Source organism: Vespa mandarinia, chromosome 7, assembly GCF_050613455.1.
Source record: "Vespa mandarinia isolate Hongniang chromosome 7, ASM5061345v1, whole genome shotgun sequence".
Lineage (NCBI taxonomy): Eukaryota > Metazoa > Arthropoda > Insecta > Hymenoptera > Vespidae > Vespa > Vespa mandarinia.
In genome coordinates, this window is record NC_140816.1 from 2,457,623 (window position 1) to 2,482,809 (window position 25,187).

General features: G+C 30.4%; 1 protein-coding gene and 1 long non-coding RNA gene across 2 annotated transcripts in view; both read right to left on the reverse strand.

Moving 5' to 3' along the window:
• LOC146872870 (uncharacterized) overlaps positions 1-25,187 on the reverse strand; it is an 80,778-nt gene that overhangs the window by 20,347 nt on the left and 35,244 nt on the right. The window lies entirely within an intron of this gene.
• The window catches only part of LOC118440438 (uncharacterized), a 29,796-nt gene continuing 16,095 nt past the window's right edge, over positions 11,487-25,187 (reverse strand). The window contains exons 4-5 of the long non-coding RNA XR_014982320.1: positions 18,813-20,108; positions 11,487-11,538 (exon numbers count right to left, since the gene is read on the reverse strand). This is a non-coding gene — a long non-coding RNA (uncharacterized LOC118440438). The remainder of the gene's footprint in view (positions 11,539-18,812; positions 20,109-25,187) is intronic.

Consider the following 25,187-nt stretch of genomic DNA (forward strand, 5'->3'; position numbering starts at 1 on the left):
TTGAGAAGGGGAAAAATAAAATTAAAGAAATAAAAGTAATGTAGAATAAATGAGAGAATACTCTCTTCATTTTAAAAAGGACACGGTTGCAATGGTCGGTGGTTAGGTTGATCGAGTAATCGTTTACAAACCGTGCTATCGCCTCGATGAGGCTACCGACTGTGAAAGGGTAGTCGTTGCTTCGTACAGATAGAGAAGAGAGAGAGAGAGAGAGAGAAAGAGCTGGGGTCGATATAGGAAGGAACGCTTGCGCTGTTCGCCTTCGACCACCCTCGCGCACTAATATCGTCGCGTTGTCGTACTCTCTCTCTTTCTCTCTCTCTCTCTCTCTCTCTCTCTCTCTCTCTCTCTCTCTCTCTCTCTCTACCATTCACGCACACATACATTTTCCATCCCTCTTCATTTTTCTTTTATTAATTCTCCGTAGTTCAATTTATTTTTTTCTTTCTCTCTCTCTCTCTCTCTCTCTCTCTCTCTCTCTCTCTCTCTCTTTCTTTATTTCTTTCTTTTTTCTTTCTTCCTTTCAGCTTTCCTACGAACCGATAAGAATTCTCAATGCTTTATCCTATCTCGTTGATATCTATATATTAAAGTTCCTTTAAAGAAAAATTAAAAAAAAAAAGAAGCATAGAAATTTCAGTATGATCTCGTAAACTTACATCGTTCGTCAAGATTAAGATCATTCATTATCCTTTACTAACGTATATCTGTATTCATTCATCGTTTGACACTCTCGTTACAATGTTCAAAATTCCAATAAGACATTTATCATACTGCGGAATATTCATCTTTCTTATTAACCGTTAAACTCGTAATTATTAGAACGTCTTGAGAGAATAAACTAGCCGCAGGACCAATTAAGGGCAACTTTAGCTTCTCTCAGAGAAAGAATTTGCATCTTGAAAACGCTATATAACTTTGGCTTTAGAATTATTTTTACGGATAAAGTAATTGAGTGAAAATAAATAAAAGTAAGGAGAATATATATTAAATGAAAATTCTCGACGTCTACTGGGATTTGCGATTATTATTTTAAAATGTAAGGAAGAAAAAAAAAGAAAAAAAAAAAAAAAAAAAAAAAAAGAAAGAAAGAAAGAAAAAAAAATAGAAAAAATACTCCGAAAGAGGAATAATGTTATCTAAAGATGTTTTTTTTTTTTTTTTCATTCGTGATTAATGGATTTTATTTGAACGGAACAGAAATGCGTAAAAATCGTTAACTTGGATAAATCGAAAATTATCTTTCGATAGAAGGACGATCGATAAATCATATTGACTTCTGAGAAAATATAGGAAGCTCGGTTATTGAACATTTAATAAATACAAGAGTGTCCTACCGTATAGCGTCAACGATGGATTTTCATTCGTCGTTTCACTCCGACGGGTTAGAGAAATGACGTGAAAAATGTGAACTTCCTGGAAGGAAATTGTATCAGGTGATATCGTTTAAAAAGGTTCACGGATTTCCGTGGGATATTTACTTGGCACCTACGTAAACTTATTTGTATGATAAGATAAATCGAATAAAGGGGATATCATATTTATCGCTATCTTCGCGCTAACGATTTGCGTATTAAATTGAAAATATCTTCGAAGATTAGCAATAATAATAATAATAATAAAAAAAAAAAAAAAAAAAAAAAAAAAAGAAAGAAAAAGAAAAAGGAAAACAAAAAGAAAAAAAAACGAGTATCAGAGATCAATTGCAAATAAAATAAATCGATGATAATTCACATTAAACACGAATAACATCGATACCCTATTTTCTTTATTTACAAGTATGTATGTATGTATGTATGTATGTACGTATTTCCCAAACAGCGAGTGATGCATAAGTCATGCGATCTTGAAACGATGAATCTTCCCTTGTTTTTATCGATTCTTCGAAAGTTTTTATCGACGTATTCTCGCCCCCATTTGTTCGTTCCTTCTCGATCCATGTTCTAAGTTAAACTCTCCCTGTTTGCGAACGTTATCGCAATATCATTAAGACAACTTTTCCAATTGAAAAATACAACACGCTCGTAAAAGACACATTTCAAAAAAAAAAAAAAAAAAAAAAAAAAAAAAAGAAAAAAAAAGTAAGTTTCTTCTTAACAAGTTAAGCAAATAACTCTGAACGGTACCAGAATATTAAATGTACGGACGTTCCGGTCGATGTTTAAACGTGTCGAACTATAAATCTATCTATAAATCGAAGAAAATTCTTTAGAAAATCATTTTGTCAATTAAACTTTCATCGATTTCACGTTTAAGAAAATTTTAAGAATCGTAAAAATCCTTTAATCAATTACATTGAAAACCAAAATGTAAAGAGATATTTTTATTTTGGAGCTTAGTGTTCATAATTGTAACTTTAATTAATTTCAAAAATTATACAATAGTTTAACACAGGAGATCGTCGACGTGTTCGCTTTTCTCCTTGAAAATACTTCCCGTAATAAACCAAAGAAATTAATAAAATGAAATCTCGAAAAAGAAATGAATGTCGGTCATTAATGTATTATAAAATATAAAAGAAAAGAAAGAAATTTGAAAAGTTAATGAATTAAAAAAAAAAAAAAAAAAGAATGTAACAATATTTTTATGTTTAATCTTTCAACAGATGCGAATATGAGTTTACATTTTAGAAAAGAAAAATATTTTTACGAATCGTTAACGACCATTGAAATTATTAAATCAATGTACGAACGATCATCATTGATATTCAAGTCTCGGAAAACGTACCGTTTAATGACCTTTCGAATTTTCACTGAAATTTGTACAATTTTCGATTAATGGGGAATTCAAATTACAAGCATACCGAATAAAGTCCAAAGAACCATATTCACATTCATTCAACCATTAAGCTTCGTCGACCGACTTAAACGGATAGGTGATAACGGTCACGATACGTATATATATATATATGCTGGTATCTCATACCTTCTCTTTCTCGTATCACTCAAATTGATTTCCTCTTGATTTTCCGATCAGCCAGTACGATTGTACTCTATTACTGAACTATTACTGAACTATCATTGAAGTCGTTCAATGAAAATTCTCTTCGAAATGAAAGAAAAAAAAGTCATACTTCTTTCTTTTTTTAACAGTTTCTTTCCACGAAGTTAATTATATCCAACTATTAAGCGATAAGCTAAATGATAAACGCAGAGTAATATTTAATTAACTTTCACGTGCTTACCAGTAAAATCTCGATGTAAAATCTACCTTGATTAGCACGCGTTAATTAAAGTTCGAAAGATGTTCTCCCTCGGGAATGATGAAACGAACTGATTTCTCTGTCCTTTTGTACGTACTTTTGTATATGTTATAAGTATGTAATATTTGCTAAATCGACTCTGAGTCTGTTTAGCTTTGGTTTTTTTTTTTTGTAACATGTGTTTCTTACAAACCAACGACAACACGTGACTTGTTGCCGAAGGTCAAGCTAGTGTTGCTGTAAACAGTCGTTCCATCGATCACCTGTTGTTTCCACGTTGGAATCTAATTTTTTCTTTTTAAGTTCAACAAAAGAAAAAGCAGGATGATGAAAAATATATTTCATTAGAAATCGCGCGCATAATGAAACATTATAATATACATATTAAAAATTAAAATAAATTTTATTCCCAAATTGATGTCTATATATACAGATAAGGAGAGGGTCATAATATGGCAGTAACAATATTTAATAAGAGCTATTAAGTAAGAGGCTTAAAGGGCATAGTAAAGCCAACTGAAATTTAAAAAATAAAATCATATATTTTTAATAACATTAGTCGATGTGATCTGACATTCTCCATAAAAAAATATTAACTCGTTAACTTGAATAAGTATTAACTATTCATAGATCTTTTATTTCTTATTTTAAATAAACAAATTAATTATGTAAAATTTGTATATAAAAAATTGTTATAAAAAAATTATTATAATAAAAATTTTAATAATTTCATTATAGTTATGCTTTTATTACAAAAAAAAAAAATAAAAAGAAAGAAAAAGAAAAAGAAAAAATTCAATTCTAAAAATTATTAACAAAATTGCATTTTATTATAACAATAATATTGCAATATTTAAATAAACAAATAATAAATTACAGTTGAAAACGGTGGTTGTTTCAAGTTTCTACGACTTTTTGTTCTGAAAATATCGGCTTCGAAAGATTTTCATTCATAATTCGTATACTATAAGTATACGAATATGTATATATATATAATATAGTAAGAGTAGTAAGCCCGCGTAAATTCTTGGAATTTAAATAGGTCAGTGTGCCACTGTGCCAATATGAATGAAATTATATAGGTCAGTGTGTCAACGTCTTATCTTTACATGTGAATATTTACGGAACTAAAAGTCATAAAAACTTGATTGAAATATTATTTTAAAGAACAAAATATTCTCTATTTTTTCAACGTATTGTTAATAATTAATTAACAATTTGTTATAAACAATTTTTATAAACAAATTCTTATAAATTTAACTCATCATATTTTATCAAAAAAGAAATTCAAATTACAACTGATTTATAAAATTACATAAATTAATAAATAATTAATAAATAATTACTAAACAAATTATTTTTTTTTAACAAAAAATTTTTTTTTAAATAGTCATGTTTTTCATTACTCGGAAATATCTTCAGATCTCAAAGTCATAAAGACTTGAATCAAAATATCATTTTAAAGTATAGAATTTCTTCTATTTCTTCAACATATTGTTAATAATCAATTAACAATTTGTTATAAATAATTTTTATAAACAAATTCTTACGAAATAAATTCGGCTTATTTTTTCAAAAAATGAAATTCGAATTTCGTCTGTTTTATAAAATTACATAAATTACATAAATAATTAATAAGAAAAAGGTATTTCGTTATATTATTTTACTACATTATTATATTATGTAATTAAAAATATATGATTTCATTGAAGAAAATACAGTCCACTTTCAAATGTCCTTCACGTTTCCATCTACAAATAAATTTATTACTGGCATATTATGATCCCCTTCGTAATGCACGACATTTGTAAATGAAGTTTTTTCATATTTCTATAAAGAATAGAGATATTCAAGATAATCAAAGTTATTGCCCCATCCTGTATATTACATTCGCAGCTTGACATCCACATGTATATATATTTATATATAGAATCTTAGTGCTCATACATGTATACGTGCATATAGTCTCTCTCTCTTTCTATATAAACATATATATATATATATATATATATATATATATGTATAGAATGCAAATAATGTTTGATTTGAATTTGTAATATCTCTTACTTAATCATTTCTCTTTCTCTTCAATTTTCCAACAAAAATGTACAACGATGAATAGCAAATATTTTTGACGAAATTACTTCATTTAGCGAAAAATATAATGGAAAATATGAGAAACGAGAAGGACGTGAGAATCGATAATGGTGGTACGCACGTTTGGTTCTCTCCATAAATTGAAAACAACAGTAGAAACAACGTAGACTAGACGAGAAAGTTCATGTTTCCGTATACCGTGAGAATTGGTTATCGCAATTTCTGTCTGTTTTGAAATCACGATTGAATGGGCCGAAGAGTTAACGCAACGAGAAATAAAACGCAATGACCTGCCTATTTCTGTGATTTTCTTTTTTTCTTTCTTTTTCTTTTTTTTTCCTTCGTTCTATCTTTCTTTTCTCTTTTTTCTTTTTCTTTCTTTTTCTTTTTTTTTATTGTCAGATACAAAAACTGAATAAACTCTCTGTGTATATGTGAAAAATAATTTTAAATAAAAATAAAATATGCAAGATAAAAGAAAACATTTTTGAAAAGTTTCCGAAAATAAAATCAATTTTATAGATATATTAAATAATTGATATTTAAATTTTTTCACTAATAATCGTTTCAATTTAAATTTAGAAAAACAGAAAGTTTGAAATATATATATATATATATATATATATATATATATATATATATATACATATATTCTTATGTTCCCACAAAAAAAAAAATAAAAAGAACTTAGTCATTCATCCGTTCAATATATTCTCGATATGCGAACTACACTTAAACGCGAATTTAATTTAGCAGTGACCACCGTAAAGCACGCGCTAGAAATCACTTGAATTCTTGAAAACGAATGGAATGTGTAATGGTTACGCTTCGAAAACGAAGCATGTCAAACGCTCGAAGCAACCTTCTATCGTATAACGAAACTCAACACGTATTATTCGTGTCGTATAATACAAAGAAAAAAATGTTCAATGTAACAAAATTATATATATATATATATATATATATGTACATATCATACATTGTTGTACATAATAAAATATGACATCAATATTCCATCGGTGTATTTAATCTATTCCTTTGATATTCTCTTTTAAATTCGATCTACTATATAGCCTCGAATGCGAAGAATATTCTTGAAATTAGATATAAAAAATGGCCGATACTCTTTGAAAGATAAAAACAAATGTTTGATCTCTCTCTCTCTCTCTCTCTCTCTTTCTCTTTTCCTTTCGGCTTTATCTCCTACTATTGATAGATATTCTTTGTTTGCATGAATAGAATTGTTTAAAGACAACATTAAGAAAAAAGATGAGTAAACAGTTTTGTGTATTTTAAAGGAAATATTCTTCAATAGTATGAGCTTGTGTTTAAATAAATCTATATATGTAACTATGTACACATATATACAATAAAGCAAAGTTCTGTACACTGAGAGAAATCATTTGATCATAAATTTATTGCAATAATCGTTATTAGTTTTCTCTTACTAACCAAATAGAATATGCGAAAGCGTAAATATATATCTAGTAAATAGAAGAAAAATACAGAATTTTAATGTATTTTTCTTTTGCTGTCCATTTTGGATAGAGAGAGAGAGAGAGAGAGAGAGAGAGAGAGAGAGAGAGAGAGAGAGAAATAAACAAATAGAAATAGAAAGAGAGGGAAAGTCATAGGAAAAAAAAGAGAAAGAAAAATGGAAGTGGAAAAATATCAATTGATCCTATTGTTGACCTAAAGTCCGAAAAATTAAAATAACAACGGCATATGAAAAGTTAGATAGCTAGAAAACAAAGAGAAACAATTGTAGCATCTCTCTGGGAACTGTTTGTATTGCGACGTCTAAAAGTGACAAAGGAAACTGGTGAATGGAAGATAGTGAGAACGAAGATAGTGAGAGGAAAAGGAAAAGGAAGAAAAAGCAAGAGAGAAAAAAAATGAAGACAAAAATATCAACAATGAAGTACAGAAAGGATGAGAGATGTGAAGATGGTGAAGGGATATCCAAATAAAGGATAGAAGTACAGGACATCCATTAACACAGAAGGACAGGCGTGAGATCTGGAGGGCCTGAAACAGCAGGACAAAATTATACATACATATATATATATATATATATATATATATATATATATATATATATATATATAACCTTAACAATGGCTTAAAAGCAACAGGCAGCCAATCAATAACCGACCATTTTGTTAAAACTAAAATTTTCATTACTTTCAAGAACAATTTTCTGACCATATTGATTTTTCTTATTTTCAAAATGAAAGTGTATGTATTTATTATTTCGTATAAAAAAAAAAAAAAAAGAAAAAAAAATACTCCATAAACACCGTACATAATGATAAATACCATTATTTCATTCGTAACGATCATTGTTCTTTTTGTTGATTAAACGTATCGTGTACATTTTCAATCCACATTTTATGAAATTAAAAACAAGATATGATCGATATACTTATATAATAAATATATATATATATATATATATATTTTTATTTGTGATATAAGATCGACAGTGATTTGGTTTTGATGAATTAATCAAAGTCAGTCATCGTCGATGTATTTTTCATTTAAGTTAAAAATCATTGCGTTTGTATCGTTAAATAAATAGCGTTACTTCTTACTTCTTTTTTCTTTTCTTTTTTTTTTTCTTTTTTCCATCATAACAACGAGAATACATAAAAATAAATAAATAAATAAGTAAAAAATCAAAACGAAAAAAGGAAACTTTTGATCAACGACAAAATAGTAGCTATATTTAATCTACATCACAACAACAAAAAAAATTATTTTATTTTCTAAATCGATAATGATTTCAAAGTTAAAGTACTACGACAATTTGCATTTGCTCATTTGTTAATGTTTATGTTTCTTCCTTGATAAAAAACGAACTTTAAGCTTCAAATGCAATACCTTTGCACTTGGAAAACTGAATTTAGACGTAGAAACTCTTTCGTGAAACGTAGGTGGATAAGAGTAAATAAGAACCATACAGCAGAATGTACGAAGCAATTACAAAAGTTCATTAAACACTGTAGGAGAAACGTGTAGACTTTGGCAATACGAATTTCACGCCAATTTCGCTCCAATTCTCCAAATCTGCTAATGAAATTTATCGTCGCTTTTCTAACTAAAATCAAGAAAGAGAGATAGAGATAGAGATAGAGATAGAGAGAGATAGAGATAGAGAGAGATAGAGATAGAGAAGGAGAGAGAGAGAAACGACAATAACATGTTACGAGTATAAGCAAAAGGAAAGTTTCAAAAGCTTTTTCGCAAAACTTTATGGATGCCCGAGACCTACTTAGCTTCGTACTTTATTCAATATCCAATCACAAAGGATATATTATACTTTCCCCTATATTGTCTACATTGTATCTTCTTTCTTTCTCTCTCCCTCTCTCTCTCTCTCTCTCTCTCTCTCTCTTTTTTTCTCTCAAAGTTTGTAGACTTTTCCTTGTCAAAAGATAAACCAAAATTGATGTGAAAACGTATACAAAGGGATTTTACTGCTTTTGTAAAATCAATATTCCAAGAAAATAATAAATTAAATCTATGTCTAAGAGCACCTTCTTCACATTTTTTTCTAGTTCTACATGTTATGTTATATTCTACACAATATCGTGGAGAATCTCTTTTGATTAGTTTTTTTTTCTTTTTTCTTTTTTTTTTTTCTTTTCTTTCTTTTTTTAAGATAATTGAATCGCGAGAAGGGAAAGAAAAATTGACGGACGTTGAAATGAAAAGGGTCATCGATGATACGATAAACGACGTAATTTTGTCATTTGAAACATGCACATTTATCGTAATATACTCTTAATTTTATCGACATTTAATTACAATCTCAAATCTATATATATACTATGAAAATTTTCAACTCACCTTAGCGTAAGCACCATGAATATCGTTTTAGACTAAAATTTAATGATAACACCTTAAGACTCACCTGAAACAGAAAAAAAGAAAAAAAGAAAATAAACGTAACGTTAAAATATTTTCGAAAGATAAAATAAATCTATCGTAGAATCAACCAATGATTATTCGAGAGAAACTGCATTCGTTTATCTCACATGATAAAATCTTAAATACTCCTATGGTATTATTATCAACCAAGAACGAAAAGCTCGGAACAAGCACGGAAGCTCATACATTTCTAACTTATCGACACGATGATAAGGAAGGAATCTACAAAGCTCTCTTTGCGAGTTCTATCGATAAAGCAAACTTTTTACCCAATCTAGATCACAGCACGTGTCAATTTTTCAATTTTTGAATGATTCTTGTAAATGGAATAAAAGAGAACAAAAATTCAAAACTTTCTTTAATAAACATTTCTAATATATATATATATATATATATATATATATATATATATTATATGCGATATAAATTTAATATGCAATTAAAAATTCAACTAATAATAATACGAACGAATTTGTATCGATCGATCTTTATCACAAAATGCTTTTATGAAAATGCTTTCAAGAACATTGTTATTTAGGATTTGCCATTGAGATTTCTACGACTGTTATATTCCTTAATGAAAGGAAGAACGTGTATGGTGTTTCAAATTAGTATCTACAACAAATTACCATGGCAAACGTATGTGCTTTACCATCGTACACGCAACAGTGTTCACTCTGCCGTGAACAAGGATGTATTTCCGCGTGTATACTAGTTACGAACGACCATCAATTAAGTACTTTATCCTCGACCGGAATTTTAACCAAAATACAGATCATTCGGGACGTGATTTAAATAGAACTTGAAGATAAAAGCTAAAACATTACATGTTGATAAAATCATTGTTTATTAATCATTAAATATTTCTTGAATATTATTTCTTATTATAAATCATAAATGTTGAATTAAGTTTGACATATTCATTTTAATTCTAAATCGATCGTACTTTTAATTTGTTCCATTATTTTTTTTGTGAATAATAACAACAATTGTATTTTTCCCAGAATAACTTTCTTTGATTAAAAAAAAAAAAGGAAAAATTATCAATACACAGTAATTGACAAATATTAACTGACAGTACAATAACGATGAAGGCAGTGTAGAAAAGAAAAAGAAAAATATTACTATCATCCGACAACACAAAGAATAGGGAAACCAAGTAGATTAAAAATTATATCTCGCGAAATTGAAAAGGAAATCCTCGGGAATATTATAGAGAGATGTTATGAATAGGGAACAGCCTTTTTCTTGAATCAACATCTTCAAGCATCCCCGCGTATAAACACTCACGCGCATTTGCATTCATATGCGGAAGTAAAGAAAAACAAAAAAAAAAAAAAAAAGAAAAAAAAACAAGAAAAAAAACGGGAAAAAAAGAAAAAAGTGAAAAAAAAAGAAAAAGAAAAGGTCAAAAAGAAAAAAGAGAAAGAAATACTTTACGAAAGACTAATGCTCATAAATAAAATAGTAGAAATACGACACGCTAAAATAAAATTAAATTGCATTAATATACCAAATACCTATGTTTCTCATTTATATATATATATATGTATATATATATAAATATATTTAATTTTTCCAATTAATTATTACAATTTTCATGGTATACTTTGTAACAGAGATACAGAATTAAATCGATAACATGGATTATATATAAACAGTGATTACAAACGGCCTTCCTAGCAAAATATTAGTCGTACAGGACGAACGATGTTGACAAAAAATAAACACGAAAGTATCTCTATTATATCATTATTATATAATACGGTGTATTTAAAAATTCTTTCGTTGACCTTATAAAACATAATAATTTTATAAAATAAAATATATTTTGCAATATATTTAAAAATGATACGTCAATTAAAAATCGAAAATCTATATACGAATTTTTATATGACAAAATCGTATCTGCATATACGATTTATTAAAAACTACCCAATATTTTATATATATATATAAAAAAAAAAAAAAAGTACCGATAAACGAAAACCACGATAATATAGGAAGATTTTCGTTATGCTCGATAATAAATGTTATTACGTTCTAATTAAAAGATACCTCCATGGTAATTCAGGAGTGGACGGAAAGAAAAAGAATAATCTGGTTTCAATATTGTAGTAAGGGGATAAAAAAAGAGAACAAAAACAAAAACAAAACAAAAACTAATGATTCGGTGCGAGCTTACCTACTGCAACGTTCGCGAAACGATCAATTCTTACTCGACCGTTTACGATGCACCCGCGTGAACACATTTACCTGCCGACAGGTTGATGACTGCCGTCTAACAGGTCGATACCAACTCGGAACTGCAATGCAGACACACCACCAACTAACTTGAAGGACTCAGCGAAAAAAGGTTCGTGCCTTTTCCAATATTCTTTTTGCGTTAGTAAAAAAAAAAAAAAAAAACAAAAAAAAAAGAGGGGGAAGAAAGAAAAAAGAGGAAAGAAAAAACCAGGATGACATCATTTGAAAAAAAAAAAAGGAGGGAAAGGAAAAAGGAAGGAAAGGTCAAAATTGATAAGGAGGGCGCATTTTTTTTTTCGTAATGGAGATTAACTCATAGGAAAAAAAGTTTTGTTGTCATTTTTTATACGAGGTGAGATAGCAAAAAGATATCTGAAAAAATAATGGAATAAAATGAAAAAATAATTCCCTCATAACGTTTCCGATATGCGCTCTCTCTCTCTCTCTCTCTCTCTCTCTCTCTCTCTCTCACTCTCTGTCTCTTTCTCTCTATCAGATAAAGTACATTTAAATGGATTCACCTTCTGCTGCACGCCTGCTGACGACAGGCACATCGCACTAACGCACGATGATATTACAGTATCAACTTTTTAGCTAACCTACGGCCAAATTGTAGGATCGCCCCTATCGAATATTTTGTCGTGACCTCCGGGATATAGGTAACTATAGTTGAATGTTTAATCAATGACCGTAGTGCAGTATTTAATCAAGGACCAATACAGTATAACCGCATCGACAACATCGGCAAACTTACAGAATAGGTATAACTTCCGTACGTAGCATATACTTTTTTTTCTTCTCTATTCTTTTATTTTCTCTTCTTTTTTTTCTTTTTTTTTCTCTCTTTTTTGTTTTTCTTTTGTCTTTTCAACGTAGCACTTTATAACAATCTTAACGCTGGACAATCTAACGTACGGGTGATAAAACGAACCATACTTTAGAAAAATAATACGATATACTAACTTGACAGCAATATCGTGAATAAATAGCTAAGAGATATGCATATTTGACTTAATATTTTTTTTTCATGCGATCAACAAGTGAAACACGTTCGTTGATAATAACGATAAACTCTGATGAATCTCACTATATATAAATATACATACATACATACATACATATATACATACATATATATATATATATATATATATATATGAAAAGAGAGTTACAAATCATCGAACACTCCTTGTCGCCGCTTGAATTCTTATTATAGATCAATCAATGATAAAGGCTAGCGTGCAACAATACCTACAATCGTTATGCAAATTTTTGAAATATACTTGCATGTCTCTGCGGCAATGAGAATCGTCCGAACTGCCCTAGAGTCTTCGTGAGAATGAGAATTTATTATTGAGATTCGAAACGTACACATAGGAATACAAAGAGGGAGAGAGAGAGAGATAGTAAAAGATAAAAGAAAGAAAAACAACAATTACTAAACACCAATGCTCATTCAAGTGTCCTTTACGAAACAAAATCATTAGTACATACGTACGTACATATCTATTATTATAAATACCATGAAATATCAACATTTTAAATCACTTAACCGACGTATGTCCTCGTATTTTTTATTATTATCATTTGAAATGATCGCACTGAGCTGTAATATAAAAGCCAAGAAATCTCAACGATACTATTTTCGGCACATGTTTAATGCACGATAGTAAGATATAATAGATGGGCAGATATACGTGCCGATAAGTATCATACATATATATTGTATATGTATGTATATCATGTATGTATATTATGTATGTATCTCTAATGGCATAGAGGAATAAAGAACTAGAGCGATTTTCAACGACAGATCTCTAACCTCCTTTATTTCACGATCTATCCAAACATAATCGACGTGAATAAAAATAATAAAAAAGTATTAAGAAAATATAAATCTATCTTATTCGTTTATTATATCATTCATCTTGATCGCTCTAACTTTGTATTTTTCTTTTTTACTGCGTGACCCATATCATTCGGATATCATGCACGCACGAACGCACGCACGCTCATGGGAACGCTACGTAGAACTTCTACCTGAACGATTCGCGATAAATTCATAAAACTTTTTGTTCCATGACATGTAAAGAAAAAAAGAGAAAAAAAGAAAGAAAGAAAAAAAAATAGGAAGAGGAAGGAAAAAATTAAACAATTAAAATAAAAAAAGAAAAAAAAAGAAAAAAAGAAAAGATCTCCCACGAAACGATAATAATAATCTTGACGATCTTTCGAACGTTCAAAGGACCAAACGATATATAAAGAAAAATTTCATAGTTCCTCTTTCTAAAAGAATTATTTACTCGACGAATCGAATTAACGACTCCTCCAGTTTGACTCCTTCATCTACGGTAGGACTACTAAGTCAAGTATCTTAGTCTCTCAACAACTACTTGGCCGTATTCTATTTTTATCTGATATGCAATAAAGCGAGAACGATTAAACGCAGAAAGAGTAGAACAACGCTAGATAATAGAATATCTGGTATTTATCTCAAAAAGAAATAATCTTTCCTCCTTACTTTTTCACAAAGTTTGAAAGGCCTTCTTTATAAATTTTATTTTACGAGGAGAAAATTTCTCGAAAGAAGAGAAAAGAAAAAAAGAGAAAAAGAGAGAGAGAGAGAGAGAAAAAAAAAATAAAGAAAAAAAATCGTATTTATAGATCGGCGAACAGGAGAAGGTAAAAAGTTTCTTCTACGTTTTCTAGATCAAAAGGCATCGATGAATATCCACTATTTTTCTCATTGTCTTCGTCTTGATTTTCTCACGTCGTCGATCATTTTTCCTATCCCTTTCCATGACCGCCTCCAGCCCCCAACCTACCCCCCCTCCCCGCCCTCACCCCTTACTCATCGATAAACTTCATTCTCTTTATATAGAAAGACCGCAAGGAGGTACTCGAAGCAAGTGACTCTCTCCCTTCTCATAAAGACGAAAACGAGAAGAATGATCGAGTTACGTTTAAAGGGGACGATTCGATTCGAGAACTATCGTCTGTCGAGTTGTTTTTTTGTAAACTCATCTCATAACACTTTCTCTATCTCTTTCTTCGTCTATCCGTCTATCCATCGGATATGTCTATCCTTTTCCATCTTACATTTTCATTCCGCGATTATGTTCGAAGTAACGATTTTATCCATTCGTTCGTAAAATAGAATTTGGCTCAGATCGATACAGAAAGGAAAATAGGTCTGTTCGTAAAAACACGTGGTACCGATCGATAGAGAAGAATTTGATGCTAAAAAAGTCTCGAGAGATAGATAGACAGAGACAGAGACAGAAAGAGAGAGAGAGAGAGAGAGAGAGAGAGAGAGAGAGAGAGAGAGAGAAAGAGAGAGATAAGCAGAGAGAAACGAGATCGTATCTTTGAAGTATTACTTTGACTTCTCGTCACGAAAAAGAAAAAAAAGAAAAAAAAAAGAAGAAAGGAAATGAAAAAGCCGATCATAATTAATTTTGCAAGATTCCAAATATACCCTTTCTTCTCTATATAACGAACTCTAAGAATTGATTTCGATACTCGTAGATATCCGATAAAACATTGTACAAATATTCTTTATCTGCGTTTAGAATATATCAATGTGTATTTTATAATACTTAACGAGATCACGTATACGTAAGGAATACAATAACATCTGATATTTCTTATCGATCGTTTTTCATCTCTAAGCACGTAATAAATATTATGTGCATACATAAGCTTCGTTAAAAATTTTCGTTTCTAAGCGATAAACAAATGTAAATAATAATAATAATAATTGGGTAGAATACGCATAATCCTATCGAAAATTCATAATATTAATAATACTCGTTGGATCTTCGATAATGTCATTATAATTTGGATTTAAATATTGTAACGTAATGCTACTTGTATCATGAAATTCGACAGTTTAATAAGGATTTAACAATCAACTACCATGAAGAAAAAGCTTATGTATATCGTTCCGTACGATGAGATTTACCTTGCCAAACAAACGAGATAATATACATATATCTTACGAAAACATATTCTTAATGAAACTCGTTCTGCATACATGATATCTACGGCTTTACGTAAGTCTTCGTTAAAGGCTCATCTAACATTTTTCATCTATTTATAATAGAATGATCTCGCTTTCATCATACGCTGACGCGTATTCGATAACAATAGAAAAAGAAGAAAAACAGCCAGACAGATAGACAGACAAACAGACAGACAAACAGAGAGAGAGAGAGAGAGAGAGAGAGAGAGAGAATCTTTCACAAGTGAAACGTTATTGAAGTTATCCGAAGCGCGAACATAATTGACGAACGTAATTTTAGACTATCCACAGATGATCTCGTGTCTTGGAATAGAACGAAGTACTTACATCTACTACTACGCGTTTTCACCATGGCAAAATCAGGTAGGGTATTATAACTGCGGAAGTACATACCTGGCCCCGATTCACAATGCAGCTCTCTTTTATCGGTGCTAGTAGCATTTTTATCGTTGACATATTTCCCTGCCACCCTAATATCTATAGAAGAGAGAAACTTGCAAAGCATCGATCGTAACGCCTCGGTTGTACTCACTCAACCCTCGCCCCCCTCCCTCCACCTCTTCTCGGCATTCCCACCTCTGCCATTCGACAATTTCTTGCGCACTTTAACCATATTTTCGTACCTCCAAAACTAAAATAATATGCAAGAAAATATAGTAAAATTATAACAAGGTTATCGCGTTGACGTTTATAAACGTTCAACATCACGGCTGATGACTGACTCGATTTTACGAACTTTTGTGTAAAAATATTTATGAAACTAACTTGTTGGTCAACGTTTAAAATTATTATAGAAATTAAGTGAATACGTAATGAAACGTTGAAAATTACGAAGGTAACTTAACGTACGATATAATTTAAAATTTATTTACCTTTTGTGTATATGTACTCGTATATATATATATATACATATTTGTGAAAAAAATGTTATACTTTCTTCGTTCGATATGTTAAGTCGATCGGACATTACACGAATGCACGATTAATTTTAGAAGAAACCTACCATATGAAAGGTCTCTTTCTCCCTCTTCCTCCCCACCCCTTCCTCTCGCTCTCTCTCTCTCTCTCTCTCTCTCTCTCTCTCTCTCTCTCTCTCTCTCTCTCTCTCTCATTCTAAAACGTTTCGTGCAACGAAGAAGAAAACGGAAGTTAAGGATAGACATGCTCGTGAATGATAATGAAACATGGCACGAGCATCCTGATATCAAAAGGTATAGACAACTTTTGGCATATAAAAGGAATCTAACGAACATAAAACAGCTTTTGTAATTACATTTAGAAATACCTTTAAAATAATAACTATTGTTACGATAACACGTTAAGAGGTTCTTTCAAATCTAGTAACATCCAACCAACGGTCTAATGATGAACTTAAAACTACTTTATGTAACTAAAAAAAAAAAAAAAGAAAAAAAAAAGACCACTATGAATATTGCTTACATTCTCGATAAGATACATACATTTTCACATTTTTATAAACATTGAAAGTTTCAAGAGAGAAAAAAAACCAAAAAAAAAGAGGGGGAAAAGAGAAAAAAAAAGAAAGAGGAAAAAAAGAGAAATGAGAAAAATAGACGAGAAAAAAAAGAAATTAAATTAAAAAAGAAAAGGAAAACAGAATAAGTAAAAACACGAGCTAAAAAGTACGTCGTCATTATTTATCATTAACGCGTCTGTAGCAGCAGCGTCCTACGGACTTAGAGACACTTAATTTCATTGAAATATAAGTAGTAGTAAAAAATGAAGAAGAAACTATTAGTAGAAAAGAAAAAAAGAAAAAAAAGAAAATTCAAGAATTCCATGAAAAATGTTAGGAGTTCGCGGTCTTTGATTTTCATCGAATATTTCTTGATACTACGACCCCGTATGAACTCTACGATAACTGTATTAACAAACGTAATTTCCTAAGCGTCATATCACGAGATAACATTGAAATAACATTCGCTCGAAAAAGAGATCGTTATCGTTGGAACATTGAGCATGATAGCAGCGTGAACAAGTAACGCAATTATTAGTTTGAAATTAGACGTTGAAAAAAAGAAAAAAGAAAATAAAAGAGAAAAAATAGATCATTTTTGCGATAATATAGAATATAAATATATATATATATAAATATATATACTCTTTACAGGATTCTCATAAACAGTTAACGAAGCATATTTTTACGCGTATTGCATGTTTCATCTTTCTTTATTTCTTTCTTTTTCCCTTTCATTATCAAATAACCCAAGAAATAGCTGCGGAAAAGCATAAATAAGTACAAGGGACGAGGCAAGCAGAAAGAAATAGTAAAAATTTTCTCTCCTTTTACTTTGACCTGAAGGGTTAAAAAATAATAATAAAAATAAACTAAGTAAATAAATAAATAAATAAGTAAATAAATAAAAATTAAGATATTTACGAGGTCCTTTCGTAATCCCTTTTATTATCGTTGGCAAAAGTGTCCTTCAAAATCCGAACGAAATATTTATAAAGTATCTTCTCTTCTTAACCTTCTTGTATCCCTTATATTAGTGCATTCGAGCGACAAATTATAAGCTTTGTCGAATATTCATAAATACCTTATATATATATATATATATATATATATATATATATATACACATATATATCTCTATGTAAGGTTATATTCCCTCGGAAACAAATAATAAAGAGAAAAAGTAAAAAAAAAGAAAAAAAAAAAAAAAAAAAGAAAGATGAAAGAAGAGGAAGAAAATGAGAAGCCGGAGAAAATCGCGATATCCTCTACTCGAAACGAACCAATCATCCCATAGTTACTTTTTTCAATGAAATTCGACAATCATTGAGAATGAGCTTAAATCTTTTTATTACATTTCCATTAATTTCCACGATCCAATCTTGTATGAACGAAAAGAAAATTTCTATCCAAATAGCATATTCAACAATTACAATTATTTTCTATTCAAAAACATAAAGTTCTGATTTTCGACCTACTCTCCGTTCCATTTTGTGTATATATATATATATATATATATATATATCCATATACTTATACATATATGTAAGTGGCATAATTTATTCGCAATTACACCGAAGAGAAACCAGGCTTTTATCTCGCTTTCAAAAAAGTCTCTGTTATATTTACGATAAGAAGCACGTAAAATGGATGAAGCTTCTACGCAGAAAATAGAAGTAATAGTGTTCTCGAAGAACAAGCCGGGCGACCGACCGACCAACCAACCAACCAACTAATCAACGAACTATGGCGCCCTACTGATCATGAGACGCCATACTCATGTGTCCCGAATACATTAAATATCATAATAATAAACTTTCATTTTTACTTACCTTCTACACTGAATAGGCGCAACGGGCCAGCTTCTTCTAGTTTTGAGAATGATGGCCGGTTGTTTGACATCACCAACGACCGGTGCTGATGTTCGTCCTTGATTCCTTTTACTCCAAAGATGACCGGATCCAACCGGACCGGATCCCGGAATACTCGGATGCGGACCGCTCTCGCTACACGCACGTCGCGAAAACATCTCGCGTTTTCTTTCGTCGCACTTCATTATAATACGTACCGATAGATTTTTTTTATTTTATTCTCTTTCTCTCCCTATCTCTCTCTCTCATTCTCTCTCTATTTTTCTTTCTTATTCTCTTTTCTCTATCGCTATCTCTCTTACTCCAATATGACTGACAACTTCGACAATATCTTCCACTTGAACCGATCCAAGTTTTTCAAGTTTCTTATCCGAAATAGGCCAACTCGAGATCAGCGTAATAATATATATATATATATATATATATATATATATATATATATATCTAAATATATATATGTGTGTGTGTATGTGTAAGAGAAATCTAAAAGTATCGTTTATATGAAATATTGAAATTGGATTAAATAAGAAATAGAAATTTGTTACAAATTTAAATGCATCTGCGTGTAATTAGGTCGTATCCGATCGACATTTGTTACAGAAAGGAAAGCTATCATAATCGATAACTCGAATATCTCTCTTTTTCTACTGGTCCCAAGATATACATACGATTGTGGCGAACATTTTAAACCTGCTTGTCCACTGATTACATTGCGAGAAAAAGTATTACTTTTAGAGAATCTATTTAAGATAAGTTCGTAAAATATATCACGTTTTATTCCTTGAATGCAATAGGTAATAACGTTTCTCGAAACTTTAAAATGACTTTGACTTTTGTAATAATGTGCGACTACGTGTTAGCTTAACAAAGTGAAAAATAGTTATATGCATATATATATATATATTTTTTTTTTTTTGTAAAAATTCGAAAACGACTGAAAATAGAAAAAGAGAAAGAGAGGGAGATAAAAAAAATACGAGAATAAGTTCTTTGAGAATGATAAAGAGAAAGAAAATGAGATAGATCATTTATTATTTCTGGTCCACGATAATAGGCCGCCTGAGTTTTGAATTCGAAAGTGGCATCTCGTTTGATATTTTAGATGTCGTTCAGTAAAAAGTGAAAAATGTTCATCCCGTAAAACATAAGCTCTGTCAAGCTCGAGTTCTTAATAATATACTGTGTCACATTTCCAGGTATAACTTTCATTCTTTTTCGATACATCGGTTGCATCCTTTCATCATTCTTGCTGTTTCTCTGAAAACGAGTAATCATGTTTTTTCCTCTTCTTGTTTTTCTTTCTTCTTCTTCTTCTTTCTTCTTCTTTTTCAAATAGTATTGAGAGAGCGTATTCACATCAGCTGTCGCGACACGAAGAGGAAAGCTTTGAAACGATGCTTGTCTATCATCACGTTATGGAACCGCTATTATTATCTTTCCTTTTTTCTTTCGATCTTCTTTTTTTTTTCTTTTTTTACTTTTTTTCTTCCTTTTTCCCCTCCCCTGTGTAATATCATAACTTAGAAAGAGAAAATTACTCTTTCACACCAAATTCTCAGACTTCTTCTAACTTACTTCGGGACTAAGTTCTATTATGATAAAAGTTCAAGAACAATAGTCTTCTACATTATTAAAGGGATTTCATGAAGATAATAGACCTAACCAAACCATAAACCTTGCAGTGAGACTATGGAAATTGTAAACACAAATTCTCTCTCTCTCTCTCTCTCTCTCTCTCGGTCTCCGTTACGCTTATCGCTAAATACAGCCATGATACCAGTGGGACTTCTCAATTTGCGTTTGCCCTACCTTTAATACCAATGACTCCAGCGTTTCCACGAGAATGATGACAAATAAAGTGCACTGAGTGGAAATACGAAAGGCTGAATTTTTTGTTCCACTTTAGCCAGTGATTCCGATTAAAAATCATACTACGTTATTTCAATAGATGGAACATGCGATATTAAGTAATTCGAGGCTATATTAGAAAGAGAAAGAGAAAGAGAAAGAGAAAGAGAAAGAGAAAGAGAGAGAAAGAAACAAATAAGGTCAACCGCGAATAGACGAAGGATCGAAAATTAATCTCCGTTGGCGACGTTTACGTGCGATAAATTCAATGAAACGCATTTTACGGTGAGGAGCAGTAAAAAAAAAAAAAGGATACTTCGACTGGCAGCTCGTATCTATAGGCGAAGCTATTAAATTGTCAGAGACGTCGATAAGGCAACAAATTTTTCGTCGACTTACGTATCTAATACCTACTATCGCAAAACACTGACATATATATATATATATATATATATATATATATATATATATATGCATATATGTATATAGACACACGTACAAACAATTTCGTAGTACACACATCGCTATCGCTTGAAGCTTCTTCTGCCTCCTCTCCTCCTCCCTCCTTCCTCCACCTTCCTCCTACCTCCACCCTATTTCAGAACATTTGTAATATAGCCGGTTTGAGCTTCGAAAGGTCTCACACGTGCTGTCTCGACTCTGTATAGAGGTTAACTAACAAATATAAACTACTACAACAAGAAATTCTTCGCCTAGGAACGAACTTTTTGTTCTTTGTCATTTATTTTTCTTTTCTCTTTTTCTCTCTTTCTCTCTTTCGCTCTCTCTCTCTCTCTCTCTCTCTTACTCTCTCTCTCTCTCTTTTATTATTTTGCTTTCTTCATACGCTCCAAATATACGACGGACGAAACATAACATCGTTTTATATATATACCTTTGTTTCACGTCTACGTAGTTATTTAATTTTCAAAAACAGTGAAATATAAAAATGTTTCAAAGTATATATATATATATATATATATATATATATATATATATATATAGTACATGTATATGTGAATATATATAATGATTTACTCTGACATAATTGATCATTTAATTATATGATCATTATTGTTTAGTTATCCTGAAAAAAAAATACCTAAATTTATATATATAAAGAAAGAGCTAAAGAAAAACTTATTGAATTTTGTTTTCGTTTGCACGTATTTTGATGTTTTAGGAAATATTGAAAGAAACATATGATTTTACCTTGAAGCTTTCTCAAAGAAAGAACAAATTGGATTTCACGATAGAATGATAAAATTAGTTTAAGACAGAACGTATCAACAAGATAGAAGAATTTTTTTTTATATGCTCTGATCCCTGGCAACGAAAGCGTATTTTCACTTTATCGTTTATTATTATTATTTTTTTTTTTTCTTTTTTTTTTTTAATCGATATTTATACACTATTCCATAGTACTGGACAATTTTTAAAGGGATATATAAATTCGTAGGACAATAGAAATTCGTTCAATGATTTTACGAAATCATGATGAATCTTCATAAAAGTAAATATTATATTTTCGTGTATAATATATTTGTCTGTGATATCATTAATTTTTCACTTAACAATAGTATGAAAATCTTCGATTTATCAAAATTATATATATATATATATATATTCACATACTTATATATGTATGTGACAATGACAAAGAAAGGAGAAATATGAAAAGACGAGAAAAGAGATCGAAATGATCGAGTTTCAATGATAAGAATATCAGTCAAAGAACTTGAGTATGAGTGTGAGTGTTAATGTAACGAAGAGGATCGAGAACTTTTAAATCCCGATTTGTTGCCAGGTGCTATGGTGAAAAATGAAGCGAAGAAAAGGCAAAAGTCACCGAGGTAATAGTAATACCTTTCCGAAGAATGTTCCTTCGTATAGAGAGAACCATGTTCTCCCTTTCGTTCATCTAAGCTTATATTCTTCGATCGCGTGGAAAGAAGTGCTTGCGAGACGATACGGTTACATGGACATAAAAAAGAAACAAAAAAGAAAGAAAAGAAAAAGAAAATATATATATATATATATATATATATATATATATATATATATATTATGGAAACATTCTGGAGGAAAAAAGCTTTCAACCGCATTCACGTATAAATTCGAAATAAATTTTTTCAAAGGTATAGAAAAAGAAGCGCATCGAATAATTTATATTTTCTAAAGACAAAATGACACAGCAGTAACTTATCACAGTAGTAACTCATTTCTTGCTGCAATAACGATTTAATCGAGATTTGCAAAGCACATTCTCTGTTCCACATAACATCACGCTCTAACGACAAACCGTGAAATTGGATTTAGTAGTAGTGTCTATTAACACACATAATGCGAAGTTTACCACAAACATTTATCTTCATTACTTGCAATGGTTTGTTATAATTGAGGAAAATCAGATTAATCTTATTCCATAAATCGATCATGAATTATAATCTTTATAAAGAGACCTTAATACGTCAGACGAATACTTACTGTTATTAATCGAGATTCTCGCGATTAATTCGATCTTATATTAAATGTATTTATAAAGGAAGAAATATTAAAAAGTATAACCTACTTATCGACATACTCGAATGATCCAGTTAATTTGTCATTGTCTGTCTATAAGTATTTCTCACTTCGAAATAATTAAAGAGATTTGTCGTAACTCCGAAGAATTTAGTATTTGTTATATATATATGTCTATATATATATATATATATATATATATATATATATATATATATGTATGTATATATTCTATTATACGTACTATATTGTAAGATCATTAACACCAGTCTCTCATTAACTCACTGCGCTTGTTCATACTTTCACCCTACGGGATTCATTTGAATAAATTGGCAGAACCACGTAGAGAAATGTTCTCCGAGCTTTAATTAAGGCAATAATTTATTATCAAGGTAATAAGGTCAATCTCGAGGAACAAGATACGAATTAGATTGACTACGACTTTTCGATCATTTCTAAAAATCTTCGACGAACGTATAAATTTGCGAATATAAAAAGTATTTTGTCAACCATTTCGTGAATTTTGTCGATCATTATCGACTAAGATACGCTTAAATTTTAAATCTCATTAAATAACGAGCTCTAATGTTAATTGTATCTCGAGCATGACTTAAAAAAAAAAAAAAGAAAGAAAGAAATAAAAAAAATAAAATTAAAATAAAGAAATAAATAAAGAAATGAAAATAAAAATGAATAAGAAATAATATGATGATTATAAAAAGTAATGTAAAAATCATTTAATTCATAGAAAATCTTTCAAGCAGAAGCTATTTAAAATACGAAAATAAATATCCTCGATTAAGGAACTAAAAAAACATTGTCTTGAATCTTTTTTTTATATCGCCTTCTAACTACAGTGTAATAACGAGACCATTTTGAAGCCGGAAAATTACCTTCACAAATAATTTAGAATAAACTGCAGCATTATGAATAGATCTCTTTTCGAGGTACTTTTGAAGGTACCAAATTAATGCTGTTGAATCTATTTAATATTTGACGAATTCACAAAAAGCTTCCTGCTAGTGAAAATGTGTGGAAAAAGCGAGGGAATATGATATCCACGCATATTACTTTCAGTCTCGTTTAACGACAAAGGAAATATCTACAATGAAATAAATTAATTTAAAATAATAAAATATTTTAAATTAACTGCCCTTCTCAATTAATTTTTATTATGTTCAATATTAAATTAGTAACGGATCGAATTGTATCGACGTACTAAAAAAAACCACGATTCGTGTAACAGCAAATGCATTCATGAGGAACAATGGAGAAAGAATGAAAAAGAAAAAAAAAAAGAAAAAAAGGGAAAAAAAGAGAAAAGGAAAAAAGAAAGAAAATAAGAGGGAAAGAAGGAAACGCGACGAGGTGGAGAAGGTGAGGAGGAGAAAGAAGAGGAGAAGGAGGAAGAGGGTAAGTCAGAGCACAGTGAAAACGAGGAGAAAGGCCAACGGTTGGAACGAGAGTGATTCGCAAGAGTGTGAGATCGCGTGACCTCGTTTAACCTCGCGCATCCGAGCGAAAACTAGGCAGGCAAGCAGGCATGCATGCAGGCAGGCAGGCAGGCAGGCGGGTATGCAGGCAGGTAGGCAGGTAGGCAAGCAAGCTGGCTTACTCGAGTGGGAAAAAGGGGTGTTGGGGATGAGGTCCTCCTTATTTTAATATATGAATATGCAGCGAACGTAGTTGGAAAGAACACTGCTGGTAAGAAAGAGACGTCAATAGACGAAGCTTGAAATTTTGAGATCACGACTTTACATGATGACTTTCTCAAAATATATATTAATAATAATAATGAAGATGATGATGATGATCATAATGATGATGATGATGACGATGATGATGATGATAATGATGACGATGATGATGATGATGATGATAATGATGATAAATAAATAAGAAGCATATTACTTCAAGGGAACAAAAACATGGATTTTCTTTTTCATTTCTTATTTTTCTTTTTTT